Source organism: Acomys minous, assembly GCF_964271855.1.
Source record: "Acomys minous genome assembly, chromosome: 17".
NCBI classification, from domain to species: Eukaryota; Metazoa; Chordata; class Mammalia; order Rodentia; family Muridae; genus Acomys; species Acomys minous.
In genome coordinates, this window is record NC_140500.1 from 15,294,622 (window position 1) to 15,310,727 (window position 16,106).

Consider the following 16,106-nt stretch of genomic DNA (forward strand, 5'->3'; position numbering starts at 1 on the left):
ATTTTACAACATCTGAATGTTATGATTTTACTTTAATTAAACACACACACACACACACACACACACACACACACATACACATTAGTTAAATCATTTAAATTCTTTGGCTTTCAGGTCTACCATATTTTTGTCTTGATACAGATGATTGACTGAGCCACATTTAGATGCATTGGAGGCATTTCTGTTATCTTCTGCCTCTGACTAGATGAGACGTATGAAGGAGACGTAAGAGTTTAAAAGTACCTTCACAGCCCTCACCTAGTCAGAGGCAGAACGATACCCTCTACACATATGTAACCCGTGAGCAGATCGATCTTCATGTGGGTTCCCTAGTAAGTTGAGAGAGGCTCTGTTGCCCACTTTCGATCACTTGCCCTAACCACGCTGCCTTGCCTGGCCTCAGTGGATGAGGGGAAGCTCAGTCCTGAAGCGACTTGATGTACTGGGGGGGGTGGGTGGGTTGGTGGGGGGTGGGGAGCCTCTCCTTTTATGAAACAAGGGGGGAAAGAGGGTGGGACGGATCGGAAGGAGGGGAGGGGGAGGCTATGATCGGGATGTAAAGTGAACATATAAATTAAAATAAAATAAAAGCTTATGCTCCCAACGGTTCACGTGCTTGGCCCTTTGTTGCCAGCAGGTGGTGCTGTTTCCGCGAGGTCAAGGAATCTTTAGAAGGCTTCAGGAATCCGTTGCTGGGGATGGGTTTTGGGCCTCTGTTTCCTAAGGGAGCTTTCTGTTTCCTGATCTGCGCAGATGTGGACAAGCCACGTGACAAGCTGGAGCGGCGATCCTCTGTTACATAAGAGAGCAAGCTGAGCAAGAAATGGGGGACAATCCTCAGGCCGTGCTCTTCCACTTGAGTTTACTAGGTGTCTGCCTCAGTTTCTGCCTCCAGATTCCTTCCTTGGCTCCCCTCAGCCATCAGGACATGTTAAACCAGATTGACCCTGTTTTCTCCAGGCTGCTTTTGGTCATGCTGTCTTTATCACAGCTATAGAAAATTAAACTAAGAGCAGTTACTGTTGAGAGGTGTTGGAGGAGCCCGGCTGACGTTCACAGTCTTGGGGGGAGTTGGTTCGGAAGCCTCACACTTTTGTGAATGCCCTAAAAAAAAAATCCTGAGTTATTAGGTGGAATAGTTACATGGAGAACGAGTTTCATGGGTTTCAGTTGGGGCTATAGCTCAGTGGTAGAGTCCTGTCTAGCATGCCTGAGGCATCGAGTTCAGTCCCTGCACCGCGCAAACTTAGAATCACAAATTCCATAGCTTGGGGTCGAAGGTCCCAGAGCATGCAGGAGAATGAGTCGGAGAATCATCGAGCAGGTGTAGATGCAAAACTTCTTTGGTGGTTTCTCATCGCTACCCAAAGTGTGCAGTGTGTGCTGATGGAAGGACGAACTTGGTCCTTCCGGCTTGTTTCCGGCTTGGGCAAATTGTTCCATGTTTCTGGCCTCCAGCGTTCTGTGAAAAATGCCTCCTCTCTGTGTCTGTGAGTAACCAGCCTATGTAAGGCAGGAGGATTGTAAGTCATCTTTGAGCTCGGTTTGATTTTTATGATTGACAAGTTTACCGACGATGTGAGCAGGAGGGAGGAATAATGGATGGAATTTCAGGCCAGGGAGTTGGATGATCTGGATGTGAGAGTCAGGCCGGTCATTTCCTAAGTGTTCTCGCTCTCTCTCTCTCTCTCTCTCTCTCTCTCTCTCTCTCTCTCTCTCTCTCTCTCTCTCTCTCTCTCTCTCTCTCTCTCTCTCTCCCGCCCCTCTCTGTCCCCCCCACCCTTTTTTTTTTTTTGAGGAGGGTCTCTCATTTGAGCCTGGGGCTTGCTGCGTCAGCTAGACTGGCCATTCAGCAAGCTACAGAGAGATCTTCCTGTTTCTGTCCGCTGTACTGAGGTTACAGATGTGTGCCACCGCAGCTGAATTTTTCTGGGCATGCAAGCTTCTAGCTAGATAGCTTATGAACGGTTTCTTTAACCACACTAGCCACAGTCTTCTCGTGTATTAAAAGACAAAAAAAAAAAAAAAAAAAAAAAAAAAGTCTGATTTTGTGTAAAGACTAAATGACAGAGGCTTGTCATGGGAAGCACCTGGCAGGTGTCAGGTACAAAGCTGGTGTTTCAGAAACTGCCAGCTGCTATTGACATGTGACCATTACACTGGGGGAGGTAATGGTAGGTAATATATGAGGTCCCGAAATTATTGTAGGGTCAAGTGTGTGCTAAAATTTTAGAATGTTTCGGATGAACTAATCAGTTGCGTGTAAAATGAATGAGAGAAACCTCACTTGGGAGGACCTCGTGTCAAAAATGCTTTATGGATGAATGTCTGCTTCACTTGAAACAGTGTAAGCTTCCGAAAAAGTGATGATGGGCCAATGAGATGGCTCAGTGGTTAAAGGCACTTGCAGCCAAGGCTGATGACCTGATTTGATCCCTGAGATACACATGATGGAAGAGAGAACAAATTTAAAGTTATCCTTTGACCTCCTTTGACACATGCTGCTGTGATGTAAGCTCACACACAAAGGAAATAAATGTAATTTAAAAATTAAAGAAAGTGATATTGTTTTAAGCTGAGTTAGTAGGAGTGTAAAAGATATCCTGGTGTGCAAAAGCTATCCTTGTAGGACCAACCACACCTACAAATCTGTATTTAGCTCTGTTTTTCCAGGATTGTAGAGTTATGTTGAGTCCAGGGCCTTGGGCATGTGAGGCAAGTATTTTACCAGTATGTTACAGCTCTGGCTTGGTCCTTCTGTTGTTCAGACTGGGCCTTTCTATGTAGCCTAGCTAGCCTGGTATTTACCAACAAGCTCTAGAACCCACTGTAATCTTGTTGCCTTAGCTTTTGGGATTACAGGCATGGGCCAAATGCCTGGTTCCCAGACTGACTGATGTGCCTTTTTATTGAAGAAATAAAGCAAATAAGCAGACTGCCTGCATCCAAGTTCATTTCTCTCTTTAGACCAGCTCTAGGAACCCAGACAAGCCATTTAACTTCTCTGATAACTAACTGGGGAGGAAATGAAAATTAAGTTGGTTACAGTTAGGCCAGGAGAGGCAGAACTTCTCGGAGCCTGTGTGATAGCATCTGGTAGAGAGAGGTTTATGTCGAGGACACAAGTTTCTTAGCCCTTGCCTACCAGACAAAGAATGCTGTCTGGAAACTGTGTGCAGGAATTCAGACACTTCTAGTCTTGGAACTTTTGTTGTCCTTCTGGAAAGGTTTATGGTTATGGATGACCCCTCTTGGAACTAGAGAGTGCCCCTTAGCAACCAATCATTTGTTGTTGTTGTTTTCTTCTGTTTTGTTTTGTTTTTTTGAGACATGATTTCTCTGTGTAACCTTGGTTGTCCTGGAATTCTCTTTGCAGACGAGGCTGGCCTCGAACTCACAGAGATCCACCTGCCTCTGCCTCCCGAGTGCTGGCATTAAAGGTGTGTGCCACCACCGCCTGGCAGCAACCAGTCATTTGTAACAATGCATGCATGACCAGACTCCTAGCACCAACCTAAATGTGCTCATAACAATGTGTGTAATCAACAGAGCTAATAGAAAATTATCTAAAAAGTAGCTTCTTCTCATTTCATATCCACCCTCTCCCTTTTCTCTAAAAAAAAAAAAAAATTATAATAATGCAATAAAATGGATCTGAGTTCCAGTCTCCAGAATCCAGAGTCACGGTGCACAGTCCCAGCCCTGGGGAGTCAGAAACAAGAGGATTCCTGAGGCTTGCTGGCTAGACAGTTTGGCTGAGTCAGCAGGCTCCAGGGTCCATGAGAGACTCTGTCTCAAACAACAAGGAGGGTGTTGATGGTTCAGGAGTAAAGGCACATGCTGAACAAGCCTGAGGACCTGAGTTCACTACCTGGAGCCCAATATGAAGGCGGAAGGAGAGAACTGACAACCCTGACCTCACTCATGTGCTAATGGCACTGGGCCCCCCCATATGTGCATACACAATAGTTTTTTCTTAAACCTTTAGAAGTAAAAAAAGGAAAGCAATTAAGGAAGGCGATAACGCTGGCTCTGGCCTTTCTCCACATATATGTCTAAGTGCACAAATGTGAACATTTATGCATACACACACACACACACACACACACACTGCCCAGTCTTCTTTTCCCCTTTCCACACACAGCTGGAACTACTCTCTTAGCTTCTCACTGAAACTGCATCTTCTGATTAGCAAACCTCTTCTATCTTTGCTTCCATCTTTCACCTCTCCTGATGTCCTGGCTTACATCTGTAAAACAGGATCACTAAAAGCTGTGTCTGTCAGAAAAGGCTTATCCAACAGATGGACATATGACCAGGTGAGGTGCTCCCAAAGGCGTCTGTCTGGCTTACAGTGATGGCTGCTGTCACTGTAGATGGTGGTGGTGCTGATGAGGTGCTGTGGTACCAATGTCACCAGCCTCATGTAGTACCGCCATCACAGCCTAAGGAGATTGCCAGAGGCACGAGAGATGTATTGGAATGGTGATCCATCCGGCGTCAGAGTCACAGGGAGAGTGTGGCTGCACGGTTCCTTTGCTAGCTCTACTAGCTCTGCCCAAACACTCGTTGCTACGACCGGCTTCACCCAGGGCATACTGCACTCTCCTGCTCATTTCTACACATTCCACAGAAGCCAGGAAGTACGAATCATGTTAACTGTTCATCAGCAGTGGGATGGACAGAGGAATTGTGATACACATGCAGCATGGAGTCTCAAAAAGGGAGAATTCCCGTGAACCGTGATAGCATGGATGAGCCTGGTGTGCACTGTGTTAAGTGAACTAAGCCAGCACAGGCACAGAAATACTCTACCCAACCCACTTCCCACAGGCTTGGAGTTGACTGGTGGTTAGACAGTGGCTGCAGGAAGGGACAACTTGGTTAAAGGCACAACTAACTGTTCAGTTGGAAAGTGACTACTCTACGGATTGACAACTCATTGCAACTCAATGTATATTTCAAAACAGATGACAATATAGATTTTAAGTATATTTGCTACACAAAGTAAAATATTGGAGGTGATTAACTTGTTAATTAGCCTGATTTAATCAATATACATTACAAGCACATCAAAACATTACATTGACCTGACAGGATGAGGCATGTCTATAATCCCAGCACTTGGGAGCAGGCAGATCACAAGGCCAGCCTGGGCCACATAACAAGATCTTGCCTCAAAAAACTGAAGCAACAATAAATCATTGCATTGTATCCCACAAATAAAAACACTTATTACTTGTCAATGGAAAGCCACAAAACTTGAAGCTGGGCCTCCCGGCACAGGCCTGAAATCCCAGATACTCAGGAGGCTTCTAGTTCGACTAGCCTGAGCTTCTGTATTAGTTTAAAGCTCATAAGGAAGATCCTCTTTAAAAAATAATCTGGGGCTGGAGACACAGCTCTGAAGGGAGTGCTTGTTCAACACCTGTAAGTCCTGGTACTAAAAACAAAACAAGGCAAGAAACACAAGCTGAGGAGGAGGAAGAGGAGGAGGAAGGAGAGGAGGAAGAGGAGGAAGAGGAGGATGAGGAGGAAGGAGAAGAGGAAGAGAAGGAAGAGGAAGAGGAAGAGGAGGAGAAGGAAGAGGAAGAGGAGGAGGAGGAGGAGGAAGAGAAAGCAAAGCTAACACAGGTTCACATACCATGTCCCACAATCTTTTTACTCAGGACCTGCCTCTCTCTCCACAACTTCTGAGAAAGTCTTTCGAACTCAGGTTTGAATCTCACCTCCTTCAGAAGCGTTGGCAGGCTCTTCAAGGCACGTTGGCTCACTCTTCCACATACTGTCCCATAGTAGGTTTGGAATGCATCCTTCAGTTCTTATTGGCCTTCTGTGCCTCTGCCTTCACCCTGTCTGCCTAAAGAGCAAGGGGACATGTCTCACCTCAGGACTCCTCTCAGCACACACCTTTCAGCAGAGGTGGCACGGACCATCATGAGAGGAATGCTCAATGTATTACCTCTTATGGTCCTGCCAGAAAGGAGCTTTAGGAGAAATTAATTTCTGGGATAAGGTACCAGTTGGATAAAAGGCCAGTTAGGTTCAGAGCTGCAGACAGAATGAGGGCCCGAGCTGATCTGTGTGGCAAGAACTTCCTCACAGTGACAGCCACTTAATGAGCGGGGCCCTTCGTGAGCAGTGAATGACGTGATGACAGCCATCAGGAGGCAGCGGAGAGGAGCCAGGACATGCCCTTGAGGCTTCTTGTGTATGGGCTGGGTTTCAACATCGTCAAAGATTCTGGTGACATTTAAGTGCTTACATGTGGTCACAGGCATGGCAGATGAATGGGATGGCTGGGGTGTCAACCCAGTGGGGCATGTCCAGGTAGACCTGCGTCTCATTGTCTCCAGTGGACAAAGACTGCTCCATGAAGGTCAACGGCTCTCTCCTTGACCTCTATGCCATGCACTGTCCCCCCTCCCTTCCTCATTCTTTCCTGCTCACCACTCCTTGGTAAGCCCAGAAAAACAACTTTATGCTGAAATTCACACCCTGTCTTAATTTTTTGTTGCTGTGATGAGACACTGTGGCTAAGGCAGCTCATGAAAGAGTTTATTTGGGGCCATAGTTTCAGAGGGTTAGAATACTGGACTATCATGGTAGGGAGCATGGCAACAGGCAGACAGGCAGGCATGGCACTGGAGCAGTAGCTGACAGCTTACATCTTGAGACACAATCATAAGACAGAGAGAGAGAGAGAGAGAGAGAGAGAGAGAGAGCGAGAGAGCGAGAGAGAGAGAGAGCGAGAGAGCGAGAGAGAGAGCGAGAGAGCGAGAGAGAGAGCGAGAGAGAGAGAGAGAGAGAGAGAGCGCTAACTGGAATGGTTTGGGCATTTGGAACCCCAGAACTTGCTCCCTGCGACACAACTCCTCCAACAAGGCCACACCTCCTAATCCTTCCCAAACAGTCCTACCAACTGGGGAACAGGTATTCAAATATATGAGTCTATGGGGGGCTCATTCTTATTCATACCATCACACCCCCCAAAGTCTTGACATTCATCTAAAAATATCTGGAGTGGCTCTTGAAAACCTCTTCACTTAGCTTTGTTTAATTGGTGCTGTTCAAAATCATAATGAATACTTCTACAGAAAAAGCCCTAGATCTCTCTTTTTGAGGCAGATAGTCTTTGTATTTTGTTTCCTGTGATTTCATTGCCTTTGAAAAGTTCCAATCCAGCTACTGGATTGTATCTGCAGGGAACCAGCATCAGAATCTACCTAGATAACTAAATCCTCATATGTGCAAGTAGTTGCAAAGGACAGGCGCGTAGCCTCCTGTATACTAAAGTATGCTTAAATCACATATGACACTAAATACAATGTACATGCTGTGCATGATGTTGTTACTCTGGATTGCTTAGTGCTGCTATTTCGATATTAAGACCCCAAAGGCTCATGTTGAGGACTTGGTCCCCAATTCATGATGCTACTTTAGGAGATACTAAAACCTTTATGCATTTGGGCCTGCTGAATGAAGGTCATTGGTGGGTGGATCCTCAAGGCATTCCTCAGTGTCTCCTCTCAACTTCCTGTCAGCTATGAGGTGAACTTTCTTTGTCACACATTCTCCCGACCATGATACTGTGTCTAGGAGCACCGAGCCATGTGACCATGGCCTAAAACCTTGGAAACCATGAGCAGAGGCAAAATCTTTCTTCACCCATCGTCTCAGCTAGCCTGTCAGAGTGACTGAAGAACAACTAATACATTTAGGAAATATTAAGAAGATAATTCTGAACATCTTCAGCACAAATGAATTCTTTCTCCCTGGATAGTCATGATCAACATTTGGCTTAAGCTGTGATTAAAACCACTCTGCAGACACAGGGGCCAATTCTTAAATTTCTGGTTAAAAAGTTTTGTTTTTATTTACCCTTTTGACATTCCTCTTAGGATCTGGTGCTTCCTTGGCTTGAAGCTCTTTTGAAGGCTCCCTTCCCAGCTTCCGTGTACCAGGCTGCCAATGGTGACCTCCCAGAGAACATCCCACGCGAGTTCACACAGTTAGTTCTCTCTGTCACATTCCTTTCTTCCCACCCTTGGCCTGAGTGTCTTGGCCTCTTTCACTGAGGATTTTGCTCAGTGAGATTGGTGATTTCTCTACTGTATCACAGCCTGGTAAATTTTCTCTTGTCTCTTAACAGCACCAAGTTCTAGGAAACGCCAAGTTCGAGAGTGGGTTGTATTCTAAAACCGCATTCTAAGAGACCCGTTTACAACTCACTTTCTCCTCTTGTGACGATGTTCTCCATGGTGGTTTAGCTTTGCCAGGTTAGGCCAGGAGAGGCCATTTAACTAGCGGGATTAAGCTCAAGGGTGTAACCCTTAGAGATCTTCAGGACTGTGAGAGCTCAGTAGAACACAGCGTTTCCATGGGGAAATATTTTCTGAGTTCTGCATTGGAACACTAGGATTCCTTTAAATGTCTCCAGAGAGTCTGAGCACACTCTCACCCCCATGTTATGTTACAAAATATTATATTCTTTTTGAGGGACTACTATACAACCAGGCAGTGCTATGTCATTTTGTCTTGTGTTTCTTCCACCAATACAGAGAGGTGGGAGCTGTTGTCACCCATTTTTAGATAGGGCAGTCAACCAACCGCTTTCTAATTTAAGGCCTGCCCCATAACTTTGGATCCATACCTTGGACAGTTATAGGGTCAAGAACCCGTGGCTAGAGGCCCTAGGCCCTAGGAAGAAACCTATGACTATGATTTACCTAAACAGATGCATAAAGACTTATTGTCTTACCCATCCACAAGCATCAGAGAAGCTCCTTTTTGCAGTAGATGGTGAATACATAGAAAGCCACAATGGTCGAGATACAGAGAATAAGGAATTTTTGGTATAATTTCATTTCTTAGAATCTCTATGTTATTTAGTTATCAATATTTCAGGTCTTTTTTTTTTTTTTAAGCCTGTGGATTCTGATCTCACGATCAATCTCTTGATTGTACCCCAGAGCTCTTAGATGCGTTGGTCATGTTTATTTACTGTTTTCTTTATCTGCACTTGAATGCAATCCATCCCAACCTCGCACTTCGTTCCTACTAGTCACCCTCTTGCTTTGCCACCTCTACTGGTGATAATGACCTTTATGCCTTTTATTTTATTCATTGTATTTTTCATTTCCAACTTAAATTGTTTTTATTATTTTATTTTTATTTATTTATTTATTTATTTATTTTACAAAATTTGAATTCTATTATTGGATCTCTCTTCCACTTTGCTGACCTTTTCCATTACACTGCTGATTTCTCATCTGTTTGGCAACTTTCTCTTCTATGGTGTCAGCTTCCCTCTGTTTATCCTGTGCTGGCTTCCTTACTGTAGGGCCTCCCTGGCGGAGACAGCGGCATGCCTCAGTGGCCATGGCAGCCTGACACTCTAAGCACAGGAGGCCCCACTGCCCCACTGCTCCCCTTCTCCCCTGACCCAAGAGCTGTGTCTATTCCTAAGCATTGGGCCCCTAAAACTTTAAGTGGCACACTTCCAGCCCCTTTTTTTTTTTTTTTTTTTTTTTTTTTTTTTTTTTTACCTCAGGGCTGTCAACCCCTTTTTCCTGCCCAGGGCTGTGGAGACAGGGGGAGACAAAATGGTGTCTCCTGTCAGCTCCTTAGTGGGAGCTGTACATGGTGACCTTTTCCTTCCTCAGAATGCCTACCGCCACCCTGGAAGCATCCTACTGCCCTCATGGGAGCTGCCCATGAGGGTAGCACCTCCTCTTCAATCTCTGTTGGCTAGTTATGCTGCAGGGAAAGGCTGCCTTGCCTCGGACTCTTTGTACACTTTATATGTAAGTTTTAAAACCCCTCAAGAAAAAAAGTGGCCAGATCCCTGCCTGAGATAGCTCCAGCAGCCCAGCTCCTCCCTATGACCACTGTGACTGTCATCTCCAGTCCCTCAGTCAGACTCAAGCCAAATTATGCTAATTTGAGATGAAAAGTCTGGACAAAAGTCCACCAGTCCCTGAGCAAGAGAACTGACCAATCCCTGAGCTTCTCGCCAACCCTGCCCCCCAATCCCTGAGCAGAAGAACCGACCAATCCTTGACTAGGAAAGCCCACCAATCCCTGAGCTCCCCAAGCTCAGAATTTGAAATCCCGCCAATCCTCACTCTAGAAATCCCTGCCCTAGGAAGCTCCACCCCCAAGAAGTCCTATATAAAGGCTGTGTCTGCCCAGTTCACTGCTTCCTTCTTCATGGAGGAGAGGCAGCCACTCCTGGATTTGTCCCTCCAATAAATCTCTTATTAAGACTTCTTGGTATGATTCATTGGAAGAAGAAGAGAGAAAACACTGGAGAAGGAATGGAGCTCAGGCTTCTAGGCTCATCAGCTCGCCAGGGGCTGGGGTAAAGCTTCCTTGGGAGCCACAACAGTTGGAGTAGAAGCTCAGGCGCCTAAGCTCCTCAGTTCATTGGGGGTTAGGGTAACCCTCCCCTTGGGGCTGCAACAATTGGAGAAGGAACGGAGTTCTGGCTCCTAAGCTCCTCAGGGGTTGGGGTAACCCTCCCCTTGGAGCTGCAACAACTGGAAAAGGAATGGAATTCATGCTCCTAAGCGCCTCAGGGCTTGGGGTAACCCTCTGGGAGCTGCAATGTCTCTGCAGGAGAGACGTCCTCTCAGAGCTGAGTAGTTCCAGGGCTTCCGAGTCCCAGGATGCCCTTCCACTGGGACACTGTCTCACCTCAGAGCAGTATGGCTCCTGGGCTCCTGTATCTCAGGATACTGTTGCAACAGTGTCCCACCTCAGAGCTATGCGGATCCTGGACTTCCCAGTCCCAGGACACTCTTCCATCTGACTACCAGGAAGACCAACCAGCAACAACATCTGGTGCTGTGGCTCAGATACACTTCCCTTGGGACACTGCTTCCTCTCAGAGATGGGATCTCTTCCCAGGCCTGAGAGCTGTGGGTTTCCTGGAAGGCTAACAAATAACAGCACTTACTTCATCCATGTGCTTAAATTGTGTCCTTTTTGAAACCATTAGTCATTTGGCTAATAAACTTTTGAGATATTTTTCTTGGTTCTTTTCCTGTTGCTGTGATGGTGCGTGTTGATAAAAGGTAAAACACTTATGTTAGCTCACAGTTTAAGACGTCCACAAAAAAAAAAAAAGGGAAGTCAAAGCAATGGGTGCTTGAAGCAGTTGGGCATATTGAATCCATAATCAGAAAACAGAGAAGAATGAATGCCTATATGCCAAGGCTGTGTTTATTTTCCCATGTTATGCAGTCCAGCATTTGTCCTATTCACAACTAAGAGTGATCTTTCCATATCAATTGATGTAATAAAGACAATCTCTCCCAGACATAGAGGCTAACCTTAGACCTGACAATCCCTCACAGACATACAGAAGCTAACCTTAGACTACACAATTCCTCACAGATATACAGAGGCTAACCTTAGACTACACAATTCCTCTCAGACATAGAGAGGCTAACCTTAGACTACACAATCCCTCACAGACATGCAGAGGCTAACCTTAGACTACACAATTCCTCTCAGACATGCAGAGGCTAACCTTAGACTACACAATTCCTCTCAGACATGCAGAGGCTAACCTTAGACTACACAATCCCTCACAGATATACAGAGGCTAACCTTAGACTACACAATCCCTCACAGACATACAGAGGCTAACCTTAGACTACACAATTCCTCTCAGACATGCAGAGGCTAACCTTAGACTACACAATTCCTCTCAGACATGCAGAGGCTAACCTTAGACTACACAATCCCTCTCAGACATGCAGAGGCTAACCTTAGACTACACAATCCCTCTCAGACATGCAGAGGCTAACCTTAGACTACACAATCCCTCACAGATATACAGAGGCTAACCTTAGACTACACAATCCCTCTCAGACATGCAGAGGCTAACCTTAGACTACACAATCCCTCACAGATATACAGAGGCTAACCTTAGACTACACAATCCCTCTCAGACATGCAGAGGCTAACCTTAGACTACACAATCCCTCACAGATATACAGAGGCTAACCTTAGACTACACAATCCCTCTCAGACATGCAGAGGCTAACCTTAGACTACACAATTCCTCTCAGACATGCAGAGTCTAACCTTAGACTACACAATCCCTCACAGACATGCAGAGGCTAACCTTAGACTACACAATCCCTCTCAGATATAGAGAGGCTAACCTTAGACTACACAATCCCTCACAGATATACAGAGTCTAACCTTAGACTACACAATCCCTCTCAGACATGCAGAGGCTAACCTTAGACTACACAATCCCTCTCAGACATGCAGAGGCTAACCTTAGACTACACAATCCCTCACAGATACACAGAGGCTAACCTTAGACTACACAATCCCTCTCAGACATGCAGAGGCTAACCTTAGACTACACAATTCCTCACAGATATACAGAGGCTAACCTTAGACTACACAATTCCTCACAGATATACAGAGGCTAACCTTAGACTACACAATTCCTCTCAGACATGCAGAGGCTAACCTTAGACTACACAATCCCTCTCAGACATGCAGAGGCTAACCTTAGACTACACAATTCCTCTCAGACATGCAGAGGCTAACCTTAGACTACACAATTCCTCTCAGACATGCAGAGGCTAACCTTAGACTACACAATCCCTCTCAGACATGCAGAGGCTAACCTTAGACTACACAATCCCTCTCAGACATGCAGAGGCTAACCTTAGACTACACAATCCCTCACAGATATACAGAGGCTAACCTTAGACTACACAATCCCTCTCAGACATGCAGAGGCTAACCTTAGACTACACAATCCCTCACAGATATACAGAGGCTAACCTTAGACTACACAATCCCTCTCAGACATGCAGAGGCTAACCTTAGACTACACAATCCCTCACAGATATACAGAGGCTAACCTTAGACTACACAATCCCTCTCAGACATGCAGAGGCTAACCTTAGACTACACAATTCCTCTCAGACATGCAGAGTCTAACCTTAGATTACACAATCCCTCACAGACATGCAGAGGCTAACCTTAGACTACACAATCCCTCTCAAATATAGAGAGGCTAACCTTAGACTACACAATCCCTCACAGATATACAGAGTCTAACCTTAGACTACACAATCCCTCTCAGACATGCAGAGGCTAACCTTAGACTACACAATCCCTCTCAGACATGCAGAGGCTAACCTTAGACTACACAATCCCTCACAGATACACAGAGGCTAACCTTAGACTACACAATCCCTCTCAGACATGCAGAGGCTAACCTTAGACTACACAATTCCTCACAGATATACAGAGGCTAACCTTAGACTACACAATTCCTCACAGATATACAGAGGCTAACCTTAGACTACACAATTCCTCTCAGACATGCAGAGGCTAACCTTAGACTACACAATTCCTCTCAGACATGCAGAGGCTAACCTTAGACTACACAATTCCTCTCAGACATGCAGAGGCTAACCTTAGACTACACAATCCCTCTCAGACATGCAGAGGCTAACCTTAGACTACACAATCCCTCACAGACATGCAGAGGCTAACCTTAGACTACACAATCCCTCTCAGATATAGAGAGGCTAACCTTAGACTACACAATCCCTCACAGATATACAGAGTCTAACCTTAGACTACACAATCCCTCACAGATATACAGAGGCTAACCTTAGACTACACAATTCCTCACAGACATGCAGAGTCTAACCTTAGACTACACAATTCCTCACAGATATACAGAGGCTAACCTTATACTAGCGAATCCCTCAGAAGCCTGCCTTGCGTCCTCCTCCCAAGTGAATCTAGATTCTTTCAAGACGACAACACTAAGCACTATGTTCATCCGACATTTTATCTACGTCAATGCCCCTGAATCTGTAGTTGAGAAGCCTGTTCCTTCAAAGGCCCTTTATGTTTCTTATGTGTCTGCGTTGCAGTGTGAAATCTCTTGATTTGGAAATCTCTCCCAGCTTTATTTGATTTTAGAGATCAGGCCACCCTTGAGGGGTGAATCCCTAGCACCACTTGGGAGGGGAAAACAAACTGTGATGTCAGCAGTAGCTCCAAATTGTTCTAGAAACAATCAGTTAGAATCAATCATCAGCTATTACAAGCAGAGCAAGGCGAAAACAAAGAAAACAAAATTGTGATGTTAAAGATCATTAAAAGTAAATGTAGGAATATTAAATTAAGATGGAAAGGATGAGATAATGGAGAAGGGAAAAATAAAGAAGTAATGTTAAATAAAGGATAGGGAAAAGAAGAAGAGGAGTCCAAAAATGAAGAGGAAGAGAAAACAAACAATTAAAAAAAAAGAAAAAGGAAAAAAAAGACTTGTCAATAATGAGAAAATTTGTGAACAAAATTAAATATTGTAAAAGAAGGTTGATTGAAAAATGAAAGCATAATTTCTTTGAAAATACTGTAAAATAAAAATATTATTAAAGTAGAATAGAGTTGGTTTTTTTAAAAATGTAAAACACAGGGGAATCCCAAAATAAAATAAATAAAATTGCTCAATAATGAAAAATATGTTAAAAAAAAATTAGATGAAAGTGTAAAAGATTGAAATGGTTTGAACGAGAATGGTCCCCATAGACTCATAGATCTGAATACTTGGTCTCTGGTTGGTAAAACTGTTTGGGGAGGATTAGTAGGTGTGGCTTTGTTGGAGCAGGTATGTTTCTGGGAGTGGCCTTGCCCGTGACATTCCTAGTTAGTTCTCTCTGGTTTTTGTTTGCGGATCAGATGAGAACTCTCAGCGACTGCTCCAGCACTGTCTTTGCCTGCCTGCTGCCATGCTCCGCTCCATGGTGGTTACGGACTCACCCTCTGGAACTGTAAGCCCCCAATAAACTCTTTCTTGTATAAACTGCCTTGGCCATGGTGTCTCATCACAGCAATAGAAAAGTTCCTGAGACAAGGGGGATAAAGTTAAACACAAAAGCTAAGAAATATTACACAGTAAAAATAATATTAGCCATGTGGTAAGAAGAAAACAAAGGGAACCCCAAAGGGAGAAGAGAAAGAAGGGAGGCAACAGGTGATGGAGAAGTTGCTTTGTGGGTCCTTGGACATTGAAGGTTCCGGTTATATGGAAGGGCCAGGGCCAGTGGAACTCTAGCCCTTTCTAAGGTTTAGGCTGTTGAATAGGCCTGTATTAGGTGTCTAGTTCCCTGGCCCCCCAGTAGATGATCACAGTGGCTTCCCTTTGTGTACCAGGGGACCCAATGGCCACACCAAGCTTTGCAGTCTGTGAGCTGGGCAAAGTCCCTCACCCTCCTGATATTCCATAGTTCACACACCCTGGGGTGGCAGGGGAATGTCTCCCAGGAGGACTGTTAGTGGGCAAAGTGACCTCAGCACCATCTACTAAGTTTGGGTCACCCTGCAGGAACAATGCAGTGGGGCTTTGGAACTCCCAGACTCCACAGCAGAGGACAGCAGAGGACCTCATGGCAGATACCTGGCTCTGGAGGTTAAGGCACTGCTGACCTCAGGTTCCGGGGCATCAAACTCTAGAGTTACCCTCAGTTGGTGAGGTTTGTCTCTGGGCACTTAGGGCTAAGCATCTTCCACCCGATGTTCTAGGCTTGCCTGGCTCCCCTGCTTCCCACAGCTGTCCCAGCCCTCCTGAGCCTGTCACAGGTGGAATTCGGGTGAATGTAACTTCAGTTTGAACAATAGACGCCCTCTCAAGATGGTACCTGGACACATTCCCTCCTACTAATGACCCATCCGGCTAGATAAATCAGTGTCTCAGCAAGCTCACATTTGGATTAGCTTCTTGTGAGGGCAGAGCGCTTGTCCTGTGGGTAGGACTACTTGTCTCTTTTCTCCAGGGCAGCCTGTCTTACTCATGGACAAGGATGCAGCTTCTTCTTCCCCTGGGTGGGGAGCTAAGCAGCAGGAGCCATTTGACTTCTCAGTGCATCACTGTTTAGTTTTTCCACATTTCCCACTGTCCCATCACTCCTTTTGTGGATTTCCCAAGCTCTTTCCTCTTTTGGGAATGAAGTCTATTTATTTTAATTTACTTTTTAAAAAACGTTTACATATACATTTATAGTATTACGCATATATACAATAAGCTACACACAGCAAGAAAGATCACGAAA

The 16,106-nt window shown here is 45.2% G+C and overlaps 1 protein-coding gene across 3 annotated transcripts in view; it reads right to left on the reverse strand.

Annotated features, from left to right (window-relative positions):
- BCL2L14 (BCL2 like 14) overlaps positions 1-8,363 on the reverse strand; it is a 46,060-nt gene extending 37,697 nt beyond the window's left edge. For 2 of the 3 annotated variants that reach the window (XM_084765029.1, XM_084765026.1), the window contains exons 1-2: positions 8,233-8,363; positions 5,730-5,860 (exon numbers count right to left, since the gene is read on the reverse strand). The gene's annotated coding sequence lies outside the window, so the exon portion shown is untranslated. Of the gene's footprint in view, positions 1-5,644; positions 5,861-8,232 lie in introns of all 3 variants that reach the window. The other variant, XM_084765027.1, reaches the window with a different exon arrangement.
- Between the last annotated feature and the right edge of the window lie 7,743 nt (positions 8,364-16,106).